Consider the following 15,380-nt stretch of genomic DNA (forward strand, 5'->3'; position numbering starts at 1 on the left):
CAGGCATGAATGGGGTCCTCAGACAGTTCTTGCTGCTTCTTTCCACTGCTGACTGCTGTTTCTCACATAGGTCGTCTGTCTGCTCCCACTCTCAGCCTGCCACACCTGCACAGCATAGTGGACTGTCGCCAAAGCAGTCTGCGGAGGTGCTCTTTCCACCCTCCGCCAAGCACTCAAGCTCCGTTGAGTCTTTCTTTCTGCCCACACAGCTCTAGAGGGCCCAGACCCAGAGTGGGAATAACCCCCATTTTCTAGCTGTGATGAGATGTTTATTAGGCAGTTCTTTCTCCCCAGATTTTACCCATATCTAATTGGAGGATTCATCTTGTCCCCTTTTCCAGAAGTACAACCTCATCTACCACTTTCTGCAGTGTTCCTTGGTTCTCCTTGAAGCCGGCTCCTGTTTCCAAATGTGTAGGAGACATCTCTATTCCTATCTCCATCAAACATTGGATTTTTTGATTGAGATGTCTTAAGACATTTTCTACCCTCCTCCAGATAAGACACACTCCATATAATCAGGCCATCCTTAACCAAAGCACTTGCCCTTCTCTCTGGGATGGAAGGTGAAGGCCATGCCCATCTCTCTCTCATCTGACCTCACTGCTTGAAGTTCCTTATTTGCAAACTTTACCAGAGATTCATTCATTGTAGAAGCTCAAGAAGTGCTTTAGATTGTGTCTGAGTTGGAGCACAATGAATCTTCTTCCAGGGCTTCAGGGTCTGCTTTCCCTTCTCTTTCTGAGTTGTTGAGTAAGCCTCAAGAATAGCTTGCATTTTTCCTCCCCTAGGAAACAAACCTAGTGTAGAAATTACAGCTCCGTTTTTTGAAATGACGGCATATCATATGTGCTAACATTTCTTCCTTATCATTGTTCTCCCACCATGTGTCTATCAATGGATCTATCATCCATCAATGGCTTCTTGCTGGCTACACACTTACATCTGAGCCAGAGTACTTTCACTAAAAAGCAGATGTGCCAAGATATGACTTACCTCTGAACAATGGCCTGGTTTTCGCCAGTTTCTCTTTGCTCTCAACAAGTGGAATTGGACATCTCTTTCATAGCAGCATGCGATACAGAAATGCCTAGAAATGCACAGACAGGGTTATTACTGAAGTGGATATAAGTCAAGGGAAAAATGCATAGGCAAGGCTCAGAAACAGAGGAAACACCTTTGTCTACAAAAGGTTGGGTATGGCTAAGCGGTGATCAACACTTACAAGATGAAAAAGGATGCCCATCTTTGATTCCTCTCTCTTTTGCAACCCCATGTACAGTTGGTCACTGAGTTTCGCTGTCCTTTCTTCACTTCATAACATCTCTTGCATTTCTTTCTTGCTTTTCATTCATACTGTGCTCCAACCCTGGTTAGAGTCTTTTTATCTCATATGTGGTCCATTGCAATAGCTTTCTAATTGTCTACCTACTGTACATATTTTCTCTTCAAAAATCACCCTACAACTGCCATTGGATTAATCTTGTAAAAGTACTACTTTTCGGCTGGGCATGGTGGCTTGCACCTGTAATCTCAGTGCTTTGGGAGCGCAGTCAAGGCAGAAGTTCGAGACCAGGGAAACATAGTGACCCCATCTCTAAAAAGAAAAGAAAAAGTTATCCAGGCATGGTAGTGTAGTCCCAGTTACTCAGGAGGCTGAGGTGGAAGGATGACTTGAGCCTGGGAGTTCCAGGCTGCAATGAGCTATGATCACACCACTGCATCCCAGCCTGGGTGACAGAGTGAGACCATGTCTCCAAAAACTAACTAGTTAAATAAATAATGTTTTCTCAAAAGTTTTACCTGTAATCCTCTAATTTACCTCTAAGAAGATGTCCACAATTCTCATTGTATAGCATTAGAACCCTCCATGAAGCAGCTCTCCAGTTTACTCATCTATTTCCCACCATTCTTGATTAAACCTCCACTCATGTCAAGTGGGTTTACCTCTCCTCATCTAAAATTTGCTCATGCCACTCCAGTTCCTGGATACACCCTTCCTTTTCCTTTCTGCCTTTCCAAATCCTCCCCCATTCCTTGAGGCTGGGTCAAATCAATACTCCCAGCTTGAAATGATCACTCTCCTCAGAATACCCTGAGACATTATTTGTAATATAATTAATTTTGAGCACTCAGCAAACACTGTCCTATGACATTTTCCCTAATGTTTTGAGTTGCTGCTTAACTTCCATATGCATACCTCTCATCATATGTCCTGAGTGGTGAGCTCCTCATGGATAGTTGATTCATATTCTAACTTCCTTCCAAAGCTTCTAGCATGAGGCTTATACCAAGAAGGCATTCAGTAATATTGGACTTCATTAACAGAAGAGAAAGCAACTGAAAAGGAAGACAAACTAGCAAAGCCATTTTCATCACCAGCAAAGAAATGACAGGTCCAGAGTTTCGTTCCTGTGCACATTGAATTTCCATGTGTTGAAATGATGGCGAGTGTGTTTTTCTTTTTTTTTTTTTTTTTTTTTTTTTTTTTTTTGAGACGGAGTCTCGCTCTGTCGCCCAGGCTGGAGTGCAGTGGCTGGATCTCAGCTCACTGCCAGCTCCGCCTCCCGGGTTTACGCCATTCTCCTGCCTCAGCCTCCCGAGTAGCTGGGATTACAGGCGCCCGCCACCTCGCCCGGCTAGTTTTTTTGTATTTTTTTAGTAGAGACGGGGTTTCACCGTGTTCGCCAGGATGGTCTCGATCTCCTGACCTCGTGATCCGCCCGTCTCGGCCTCCCAAAGTGCTGGGATTACAGGCTTGAGCCACCGCGCCCGGCCATGCGAGTGTGTTTTTCATAGCATTACATATCTGGAAAGAATCTTGTGAGGTCATCTTGACCACTTTCCTGGCTCTCAGTCATCAGAGACAAAAAGAGATCTATCATATGCTTGAAGAACCTAGAGAGAAAATTCCTCAGGTATTTTGGATACTGGAGTCTCAGGGTGTATCAACTCTCCCCATAACATTTCTCTCACTTGTCACTCCAGGCCAATGTCCTGAAATTTCAGTGTACTCAAATTTGCTAAACCCCTCAGTATATGTTTAAAATGTAGGCTTCCGGGCCCACTCCAAAGAATAACATTCACTCATTCTGGAGTGGGGACACATGAATCTGAAACATATATATTCTCTTTACGTGTAATATATCCCAGGTGATTCTGATGCAGGTGGTCTGTAAAACACACTGTGAGAGAGAAAATAAATTGTTCTGATTTAATTTTTTTTAAATTTTAGTTTAAGCATATTCATTCCAGGACCATTTGCCATGAACATTAAAAAGCAGCTGATTAATAGTTTTTCTTAATAATCACATTTCCTTACATACATATTTTTAGCCTTATGTATATTAAGATCTCTCTATGTTACGTTGAACTCAACGTTCAACACATATTCATTGAGCACCAATGTGCCAGGCATCATAGCTATCAAGATGAATTAGTTAAGTACTAGGGTAGATTGATCCTCATTCTTAGGAAGCTCATAGTTTAGTGGGAAAGTGAAAAACTGTGATAATGATGGTGATGACCTATTACCTTTCATCCAAAGTTTGTAGACATTATATATGTTTGTGGCAGTCCAGCAGGAGCAGAGACTTGGGGTTTGTTGTCTGTGGCACTGGGCAGAAAGAGTATGCAACGTGCCCCCTTGCTCTGGCTCCTGACTCTGTGCCTTTAGGGCTAATGAAAAGAAAATGTCATCACCCCACCATTCCAACAGCTTTCCAAGAGCAATGAGCATTGGTCAGTCAGTCAACTATGTCTTACTGAACATTTGGAATGACCAGCACTCTGTAGGGCATTTGCAGAGGATGTTGCTCCCTTCCCATACCCCAGACTTTGCCACAATAGTGCTCCAGTCCTTCCCCATTCATTTGGGTCCCTTTGATTTCCCTGCCAACAACAGAAAAGGCTGAATGCCCTCTGCATTCATGAAATATTTAGTGAGTACTCCAGTGTGCAAGGCACTTGCTAAATGATGTGATGAATACAAAAATGAATCCAACACAGATTTGACTCTTAAGGAACTTACAGTCTAGTGCTGAGATGCATCATGTACCAGTCACAAAGTAGAATATAAGCAAATATACCATGGGGTTGCTTCCAGCCAGGAGTGGGAAAGGGGGCTGAAGGTATGGAGGGATAAGGAGTGAGGACCATTGTGCAAAGGGGAGGTGAGTTTGGGCTGGAGGTATTGAAGGACATCTGGTGAAGATGGCCAGCAAGGAGTTAGAGAACGTGTGACCAGAGCTTGGAAGGAGGGATAAGCAAGGGATACTGGTGTCATATGAAGCAGGACTGGATTCTACTGTCAAAAGAGTGCAGCTGGCAGGAGAAGGAGAATTAAAACATGAGAGAGGTGACTCAGATATGCCATCTTGTCTTATTAGACTTCAATTTAATCACTGAGAGGTTGAATTTACAGTGTTTGAAAGATGAATTAAAACATTCTATTTCCTGATGTAACTCAGAAAATACATTTTCATTGTTCCCCTGCCTTTTCTTGGGTGATGGGCTTTGAATATTTCCAAGGTCTCTACTAGACCTATGAAAGAAAGGCTTTTTGTACTAGACTAGTGCCTCTGTGTTTGTTTTATTCAGGAAAAAATGGAAGGAACAACAGATGGAAGAAAGGAAACAGGAGAAAGAGAACAAGGTCTCTGTTTATGGGCACCTCTGTTCGGTGAAGATTGAGGAGAAACATCGTGGATTCTGACTGTGACTTGATTGAGGTGAAACGCATTCTTTATCAGGCTGGGCTTGCTCTCAGGGCTTTCAAGGACTCCATGTTGAAGACCTCCTATCTTTGGTACATTGGATTACAAATATAATCTCCAAAACATTGCCCTACAGTCCTTTTGTGCTGTGGTTTCTCTCTTTGCTTGTCTTTCTATATCATCTCTCCTTGTTTCTGCTATAGAGTATTGGGCTCAATGATAGTGGCTCCTTGAATAGGAGCACAGGGAAGTGAGGTTGGTGAAGAAATAGCTATGAGTAAACGTATTAGTCCATTCTCATACTGCTATAAAGAACTACCTGAGACTGGCTTATTTATAAAGAAAAGAGGTTTAATTGACTCACAGTTCCACATGCTATACAGGAGGCATGGCTGAGGAGGCCTCAGGAAACTTACAATTGTGGCGGAGGGGTGAAGGGGAAGCAAGAACCTCCTACATGGCAGCAGGAGAGAGAGAGAGAGAGTGAAGGGGGAGGTACTTCAGACTTTCAAACAATCAGATCTTTTGAGACTTCTATCAGGAGACAGCACCGGGGAGATAGTGCTAAGCCATTAGAAACCACCCCATGATCCAATCACCTCCCGCCAGGCCCCTCCTCCAACACTGAGGATCACAACTCGAGATGAGATTTGGGTGGGGACACAGAGCCAAACCATATCAGAGAATAACACCAAAGTGTTGATTTCAAAAATTTCTTAGAGTAACTGTTTAGGCACAGGCAAATTAAAATCCTATGCATAATCCTGTTTGGGTACATTTGCATCTCTTTAAACTATCTCTTACAGCTGGATGTCATCCTTGGAGGGGAGCTAGTGGAGCTCATGGCCAGAGTACCTAGCAAATTTTCAAAGACCTTGTGACTTATGTTTACTTGCTTGACAATGATATTCCTGCAAGGAGCATGAGACTTTGTCTTCCACAGAGCAATTTAGGACCATCAGTGTTACAGAGGCTCCAACCAGCTTGCACAGGTAAGCCAACTAGAATGTGCTGCTGATGTACAGCTAAAAGAAGGGTGAGCATGAGGCCGGGGGCTCTGCATTCCAGATCTATGCTCAGAGACTCTTCCTGAGCCATGCACAGAGCAGCTGTGGGTGAGAGGTGAGCTGCTCGCTGCTGAAACACCCCATTTGGTGAAGCAGACCTTTGTTTGAGATGACGCCGGGAGTGAAGGCAGGTTATCATCGCTGTACCCAGTGGTCTGACAGAGCAAATGGAAGAGCTCGGTGAGGTGAGGAGAGGTGAGAGAGGTGAGGAAAAGATTAGCGAGGCTCAAATGGGATAATCGGAAAAAGCAGGGGCAGGCAGTAAATTATGCCCCTTTTACTTGGCTTAGTTATCATATCACCCGAATGGGTGAAATAGGTCAGCAACCCATGGATGAAAAGCAAACTCAGGAAGGGTCACAGAGGTGAGCTAAGAACCGAGCTCTGAGGACACTTTCCGGAGTCCGTGGACATGGTGTTGCTGGATTTTCAAGCTTAGAAAGAGAAACAGGACAGAATAAGTCAACAGTCTTCTGTGATTGTCTGGAGGTCTTTTTCATGTTGTCAGAACCTAGACCTATCAGTAGGAAACAGGTTGAAAAGTCTCACAAATGCAGAGGCAAACAAAGCAAGGGAGTGGTAATTGTTTTGTTTTTTAAGAGACAGGGTCTCTTGCTGTTGCCCAGGCTGGAGTGCAGTGGTACAATCACTGTTCACTGCAGCCTGGAACTCCTGGGCTCAGGCAATTCTCCTGCCTCAACCTCATGAGTAGCTGGGGCTATAGGCATGCACCACCATGCCCAGCTAATTTTAAAAACATTTTTTTAGAGATGGGGTCTCACCATGTTGCTCTGTCTGGTCTCAAACTTCCAGCTTCCAGTGATCATCCCTTCTCAGTCTCCTGAGTTGCTGGGAATTACAGGTGCCTGCCACCACAACTGGAAGGAAGTGGTGGTTAATGTGGGTTCTGGACTGCTTACTTTTGCCTCCCACCCCAACCTGCAGCCTTGTTCTGTGACCTTAGGAAGTTACCTTGCCTCTTTGTGCCTTGGTTTTCTTATGTGTGACAGGGAAATAATAATTGTACCTGGACCTTCATACATATAAAGCTCTTAGTTCCTAGCACTCTTAAGTTCCTCGCAGTTGGAATACATTCAAAAAGACTAGCTGAGAAACACTTGAGAGCATGGTTTCGATGCCCTTGAGGTCATTTTGGACATTTGCAGGGACTTCTTTTGGTTGTTACAAGGATGGGGTACTACTACCATTTACTGGGTGGAGGCCAACAGAAACAATTCATCCTGTATCCCACGTGACTTTTGAGTGTTCTCATCTGGGATGTACACATCCCGATAGGTGAAAAACCTAATATTATTTGAACTTAGAATCTAACTCAGTTTTTAAAATTCCATGAGTTCTTTTTGCATTGTTTCCACATACACTGAATTTTGCATGATCACACCAATCAAGAAGAAGATTATACTCTGCTTTGTTTAGAGTGCTGTCAGGAGTGGTTCCCTATTTCAGAAAATCACCTCACTGATGACAGAAACAATGACCTGTCAGAGCTGCATTTGTAACTATTATGTTCCTAGGGCCTCTACGCATCTGTGAGACCTCGTGACTTGATTGTGACTTCTAGCGTAGCTCTGCCTGGACATATATATATATATATATAGAAATGCGCATTATTTTATTATAAATATGATTGTGTCTCTTTTATATCAGTTAGGGCATTGTGTTGATTTCTTTTTGAAATGTGTGAGGATGAGTTATGTATATTAATTTTATTGAGGATATTAAAAAGCCATTATAAAAAGGAGGTGTTAGCTCTGATAGGTTTTTGGAGCTAAGCTCAGCGTAATCATAATGGTTGTAGCTCCCAAAAGTTGGTCCCTGAGTCAAGGAAATCAGAACCCAAAGAAAGGGTATTTGACTTGCTCTCAGTTTGCCTGTTTTCTTTTAACCGGGTATTTAAATGCTTATGTGGTGGTCAGAGCATTTTGGTATATTGCTTGTATCTTCTGTTAAAAGAAAAACTTTAGCTGCACTAACATTAGAAGAGTTTAATTGAACAATGAACAATTTGCAAATCGGGCAGCCTCCTGAGCCACAATAGGCTCTGAGACTTCAGCGCAGCCACGTGGTGGAAGAGGATTTATGCACAGAAAAGGGAAAGTGACTTACAGAAAATGGAAGCGAGGTACAGAAACAGCTGGATTGGTTATAGCTCCACATTTGCCTTATTTGAACATGGTTTAAATGTTTGGCCACATTTGATTGATCAAAACTTGGTGATTGGCACAACAGTAGACTACAGTTTGTTTACACTTCCATGTAGGCTATAGTTCACGATGTACAGAGAAACCTTTAGCTTTAGGTTAAACTTGATTTAACACTACCCTCAATGATCTTGAAGTCTAGTTTCTGATTAAGATGTGGCCATCTGTCCCGTCTCTATAGCACACTTAACTTCAAGAGGAAAGACCATCTTTTGTGCATGTGAACTCTTCTCTCTCCCACTGTGGGAGCTAGATCACACCAGAAAAGCCTCTTTTCCAGGGCTTGGTGGAAAGACTGAGGCAGCCTGGGCTGGAGGACCTACTTTGGCAAAGGTGCCCTCTGCTGTGTCCAGGGCTGTCTCCCCGGCTGAACCATGATCTTAAGGGGTCCTGCTCTCTGCTGGGTAGGCCTGGTACAATTAATTCTGAGGCCCAGTCTTTGATTTGATTGCTGTTAAGTCCTGTTGTTTGGGGAGGGGGAGCATCTATTTACTCCCTGACATGGCCATACAGGGAAATGGAGAAGTTGCAGAAAAACTTTGTGGGTAAGAATGTCATACCTAGAAGATGATTGTGTTGCCTGACAGCCATGGGGAAGATGGCAAGTAGAGTCAGCTTTCTTGGGGGTGTGAGTCAGTTTGGGCTGCTGTAACAAAAATATCATAGACTGGGTGGCTTATAAACAACAGAAATTTATTTCTCACAGGCCTGGCAGCTGGAAGTAGCAGAACAGGGTGCTAGTATGGTCAGGTTCTAGTGAAGGCCCTTTTCTGTGTTGGTAGCTAAAAAGAGGGCTAAGAGCTCTCAGGAGTCTCCTTTTTATAAGGGCACCCCAGAGAGTGAGGTGGTATGCCTTCGTTACCTAATCATCTCCCGAAGGCTCCATTTCCTAATGCCATCACATTGGGAATTAGGAAGAACCTCAACATTAAATTTGAGAGGGCACAGTCAGTCTCTAACATGGGGATAGGGTCTGAGTTCAGTTTCTTTCTCTTCATATATTAGAATATATTAGTGGTAAAGGTGTTAGAGTCTAGACTGACAAAATCAAGACAAAATAAAGAGCCATTAAATCTTTTAAGATTTAATCTGTAATTAAGCTGTATTCAGAAATGTGCTGGTTCCCAAAGATTAAGTTTTCCTGTACTTTTCTAGGTACTAAAAGAAAATAAAAAGGGAGGAAGGGAGAAAGAGAAAAAGTAAGGGAAGGAAGAAATCTTTGAGAAAAACTATTGATTAGTATTGAGGAGATCTGTAAAGTCTCTGCATGGGACTGGTTGTATTTTCAAAGTTGTCCACAGCAATTTCTCTTACCCTACAAGCTCTTCTGCAAAGAGGTGGAGTCTCCCTCCCTTCCCTCTTGAATGGGGCCTATCATGAGAGCAAAACACTATCTTCTGCTGGAAAAGAGAAAAGGATAGAATATTTCTGTGGTGAGAAAGAAGGTTATTTGATACCAAACCCAGACCACAACCACTAGAGCTGGAGTTCAGCTTACAGAAATGGATCTAAGATCAAGTCAAATCCGTAAAGACACTGGTGAGTGCAGGAACCACAGTGAGTTAAAGGTAGCACTGGGTGGGAGGCCGAAGGAGCGGGTTGACCGAGACTGGAGATTTGATGGAAGCGGAGCCTTCGTGAGGAAGGCTGATATCCCACAAGGTTGCATCGTCAGTGTCTTGAGACCTTTGAACCTGAGCTGGGGTGGATGTGTGCAGGGGCCTGGAGAGACTGCAGAGATCTGAGTGAGACCAGCTTTGCGGTGTTACTGGCAGTGCACATTCTGGTTTTGTTTTCCCGAGATCTGTTTCTTGCCCTTCCTCTACCCTGTTCTAAATCAAAGGGGCCTGACCCTTGTAGGTTGCTTTTCTAAGATCAGAGGATGATAGGAAGCGCTAGATGGTGGAGGTAGAGAGGGAGAAACGAGGCCTTCTCCCCTCCTTCCCAGCTGCGTACCTCTCCCACTCCATTTGTTGCCAGACAGGTCCACTATGGTTCCAGCCTCCACCCAGTGACGCAGAGACTCCACGAGGCACCCTGAGCTCGGGGAACCTCCTCCTCTCTTTCCTCTGCCCTGCAGTGGTGTCAGCTTCCTGTCTTTGCAGTCTGGATTCCTCACCCCGCCCTGGCTGGCCTCTCAGCTCTTCCATCCCTTGTGTAATTGATCCCTGCATCCAAGTCCTGTTTGGAATTCTCTGGTGGTTTCTGTTTCCTGGTTAGATCCCGACTGATACACTGGGCCTCGGTAGCTGGTCAGCTCTGATTCCTGGAAGAGAGCTGCCGAGGACCGACCTGGGGACGCCTTGCTGAAAGAGGTTTGTAGGGAAACAAGCTGACTTCAGGACAGCTCAGTGTGTGGCTTACTTGACCCCATTCTCTCCAGAACTACATAAGCTGTTATCTTAAGGGAGGGACTTTAGTGGAGGAATTGATTTGGGATGGGGTGAAGGATTCACTAAAACAGAGGCATCAATGACACCAGAGAGCAGAGAACGCTCATGTCCACTCAGTTTAGAAATAACCAAGTGTTCTGGTGGGGGCTCATGCGTCACTGAATTACTGTGGTATTCTTGGGCTCCATATAATGTTTGTATCTTGTGTCTGGTTCAAATAGAACAGAGAATAATGGAGTGAGTGCCTCTAATTTAATATTCTTATATTTCCATCACATCAAATTCCCACTAGGACAAATGTATACAAATGAATCATTATGATTTTTTTTCCCTTTTACCCTAGCTGAGCCACTTGGGCTTCTGCTAAGAAATGATGATAAAAGTGATGAAAACAAAGCATAACATTATAATGTCATTTTAAAAAATAAAAGATTTCCAGGAGATCCTTTGTTGTGCAGGAAGAGCACGAGCTGCATGTTTAAAGGACTTTTTGTTTTCCCTTTTGGATAATCACAGAGAGTAATGTAACCAAAATAATCTTGGACTGCTGCTGAGGTCATCATTTAGTTCCTGCTGACATGTTGTGCTGGTCAGAGAGCACAGCATCTCAAAGGGAGTACAGCCCTGGAGACATGAGAGAAGGCGTCATTCAGACTGCTGGTGCTTCCCTCGGAGACAACAGGAGCATCGGGTTTGTATCTGGCTGTTCAGGCTCCTGTCCCAACACTGGAGACACGAATGAGGAGCACACCTGTATCCCAGGCATTTTAGATTACAGTGGGAGAGAGAAATGCCAACCGGGACTGTGTCCTTGGGGGATGCGATTTTTCATACTGTATAGTGAACCTGCAACAGGGAAGAGCATTTCATTGTGGGTTTTACTGCACTAGGCATTTCTGACAGGTATATGGCTACTCATTCCAACTTACAGTCATAAGATGAAGATGGTCATGGGGAAGCTGCCTGGCTTCCAGTGAAATATTGGGGAAGAAGATTCAATATCGAAAGTTCAGAACGGAGAACAGCAGAGTACAATTATAAAGCCCTAGGTCATTTGTTTATTTGTTTTATTCCCTCCACTAGACACAGGGCTGCAACCACACATTATGGGATAGTTTAGAAATGTGGCCCACAAATTCTTTGACACTCCTCCTGTGAAATGAGGGATTCATATCTCCTGCTCTTGAATCTGGGAAGAGGATGGGGGAAGCTTGTGAGTGTTTTGACGATCAATAGCATACAGTGAAAGTGACCAAATGGGATTTCTGGGGCTGGATCATAAAAGGCCATGTAGCTTTCACCTTACTAACTGAAACACTCTTTCATAGAGCCCTAAGCTGCCATGGAAGGCATCTGACTACCTTGAAGCCACTACATTGGAAAGGTCAAGTGGAGGAGCTCCAGCTGACAGTCTCCATGGAGCCCAGCTTCGAGCCATCCCTGCAAGGTATCAGCCATATAAATGATTCAGCCAAGCTGCCAGTCGAGTATCTTTGCATGACTTCCATCAATGCCTCATGAAACGGAAGATTGATTAGGCAAGCCTTGCCCAAATTTCTGACTCACAAAATCATGAGATATAGTAAAATGGTTGTTATTTTAAGCCACTAAGCATTGGGATGATTTGTTATGGTTATGCAGCAATGGCTAACTAGATCATATTCCTAACTAGACAAGTTCCTAGTCTATTCACAAAGGTACCTTTTTTCTTTTTTTTAGAGACAGGGTCTTGCTCTGTCACCCAGGGTGGAGTGCAGTGGCGCCATCATAACTCACTGTAACCTTGACCTCCTGGGCTCAAGCGAGTCTCCCACCTCAGCCTCCCAAGTAGCTAGGACTACAGGTGCATAACCATAACACCTGGCTAATTTTTAAATTTTTTTGTAGAGACAAGGTCTTGCTAGCTTGCCCAGGCTGGTCCCCAACTCCTGGCCTCAACTGATCCTCCTGTCTTGGTCTCCCAAAGTTCTGGGATTACAGCCATGAACCACCATGCCTAGACTAGTCACAAACATATCTTAATAGGTAGAGTTCACTATTTAGTAAGCTTTAATGTCAAATAGCCTTCAGCATCTTGTATTGAGTGCCTGCTGTGAGCCCCTTTGTTATGGGGGATACAAGGTATAAGGTTTAGTTTCTGACCTAAAGGAACTGACAAAATAATAATTATGGGATACCATTTATTGAAGGATTACTATGATTAGGCTAATGATTCCCAAAGTGTGGTACCTAAACAATACATCAGCATCACCTTGGAATTTGTTAGGGTTATTTATTTTCAATTTATGATTATTATTTTTTTGGAGACAGGGTCTTGCTCTGTCACCCAGGCTAGAATGCAGTGACACAATCATAGCTCACTGCAGCCTCAACCTTCCAAGCTCAAGGGATCCTCCCACCTTAGCTTCCCTAGTAACTGGGACTGCAGGCACATGTCACGTGGCTAATTTTTAAATTTTTTTTTTCTAGAGATGGGGGTCTTACTATGTTGTCCAGGTTGGTCTTGGGATTGGATAGTTTGAATAATTTTAGCAGGCTCTGAGGCATAGGGTCTACCCCTCATTGCCTGCTACCTGGCCCTGGCAGTGACTAGGACACAGGACTAGTGACCCAAATGTGAGAGCCCAGAGAAAGGAGGTAATATGTGGGTATGGGCTTTAGATTGGTTGGTTTGCATAGAGACGCACGTTCACAGATCAGTTGGTTACTATCTCTAGGAATTGGCCAGTTTTGGGAGCAGCAATCTCTCCAGGGTCAGCAAGGTCCCACACATCAAAGAATTAGAATGAAAGACCTGCTTAATACAGGTAGATACACTTACCCTATATTTCAGATGGCAAAGCTGAAATCCCAAGAAGTAACCTGTTGTAAGTCATATCTTCACCAAGGGGAGGACCTAGATTTAAACCTGAGTCTGCTGGACCCCCCCAAACTATGCTCTTACCAATGTGCTATTGGGCTTCTTATTGAGCTAATTAAGCATACATGTGGGCATCTATAATTGTATAAAAAGATAATTTACAGAGCAAATGAGGATGCTGAGTAATTTCTACAGAAAATAATTGCACGAAGCAATGAGAAGGAGGAGGGATTGCTTGTAGTGGTCACAGAAGGTTTGTGGAAAAGGGTCATTCGGACTGCTGCTGCCCCCACTCAGAGACGATGGATGATGGGCATTGTGTTTGCTGGGTGGGTCTTGAAAGTTGGATAGAATGGGTCCGGGTAAAACTAGAGAGAAAGGACATTCTGAAAAGATGAGAAATGATGTGATCACAAGGCTCAAAGGCAGTAGTGTGCAAAGTCTGATGAAAACACCAAGTGTTAATAGGCTGCCGTGGTTATTTGAAAGTAGATTAGGAGGAGAGAGATGGTGGATGCAGCTGGATGCCGCCTACTTTAATGAGCTAAATGCATCAGAAGCAGTGCATGGATGTGCAAAAGGTTTGGCATTGTGGTCTAAATATCAAGAAAGTATCTCCATCTAAAAGTAGTGCCATAATCTAGGTGCCTGAGCTGGATAAAATGTAGAGTAAGAATCTAGCTGGGAATTTCCAGTTCGACATCTTGTGAGATAATATGTTAGGCTGGGAATCTGTGACCAACAGGGAGCACACAGACAATGAAAGATCTTTCCATGTGGACTAAAAAGAGTGCCAAAGCTTTTAGGAAGTGAAATAGACAGCCATGCTTTCGTTTAGATGTTTCTGAGCACTCACACTGTCCCAGGCACTGTGCTAGGAGATAGGGAGTTATACATCATTAGTCATCCTAATCAAACAGGTTCTCTGCCACTGAGGGACTAACAAAGTAGTGAGCTCACAATCTCTGCACACTACAGAGAGCAGAGGAGGCGTCTGTGCAGTCCAGCCTTGGAAAGGTGGAACGAACAGGTGCCTGTCCATGTGGTGAAATTCCAGGAGGCACCCACAAAGATCCTGGCAGCACAAGGTCAACCCTCCTATGGCTTAGCTTGCAAGTCTCCCACTTCTGTGGCAGGAGTCCACTTTCTATCATCACTTCTTTTTTTTTTTTTTTTTTTTTTTTTTTTTTTTTTTTGAGACAGGGTCTTGCTCTGTCACCCAGGCTGAAGTGCAGTGGTGTGATCATGGCTCATTGCAACCTTGACCTTCTCCCACCTCAGCCCCCATAAGTAACTGGGACTACAGGTGCTCACCACCATGCCCAGCTACCTTAAAATTTTTTTTTTTTAATAGACCAGGTCTTACTATGCTACCTAGGGTGGTCCCAAACTCTTAACGCTCAAGGGATTCTCCCAATTTGGACTTTCAAACTGTTGGGATTACAGGCGTGAGCCACTGTGCCTAGCCTGTGTCATCACTTTCATACTTTAGTCGGGTCCAGATCACCAAGGGAGTTTAATAATGCACATTACTGGGTCCTACCCCTCACCAAAGATGCTGGTTCCCTGAATGATAAAAGAATACCACCTTAAATCCTCAATAACACCTTTAATACCTTTGTTATCAATTAATAACAGAGCAGCTGGCATTGATAAGAATTTAACTAGAATATAAGCTTCAGAAGGGCAGAAGTATTTGTCTGTTTTGTTCACAGATATGTCCACAGTGCCTGGCCATATTAGACACTTAGTAGCTCTTTGTTGAAGGAAGCATATTGAAACATAGGTGTGGAGGGCGCAGGGGAGGGGAAAAAATTAAATCAAAAAGATGTATCAACAAGAAGAAAGGGGTACTTTTAATATGGGAAGTGGAAAGATATTAAGTGCAAATTTGGCTTTTCCAAAGGTCTGCTATATTTGGGTGGGGGAGAAAGAGGGGGAGGGGAAGCCTCAGGTCTTCACTCCTCTGAACTAAAATTGTAAGTTGAATGATGCCTCCTAAACCATTGTTTTAAGAAATGTTCTGATTATGGAAAAACATCCATTCAGTGCCTTTCAAATTCTCCGAAGGCCCCTCTTTTCTTACTGTTTCTAACCTTCCGCCATGTTCAGAGAAAACAAAC

This window comes from Rhinopithecus roxellana, chromosome 2 (assembly GCF_007565055.1).
Source record: "Rhinopithecus roxellana isolate Shanxi Qingling chromosome 2, ASM756505v1, whole genome shotgun sequence".
NCBI lineage: Eukaryota > Metazoa > Chordata > Mammalia > Primates > Cercopithecidae > Rhinopithecus > Rhinopithecus roxellana.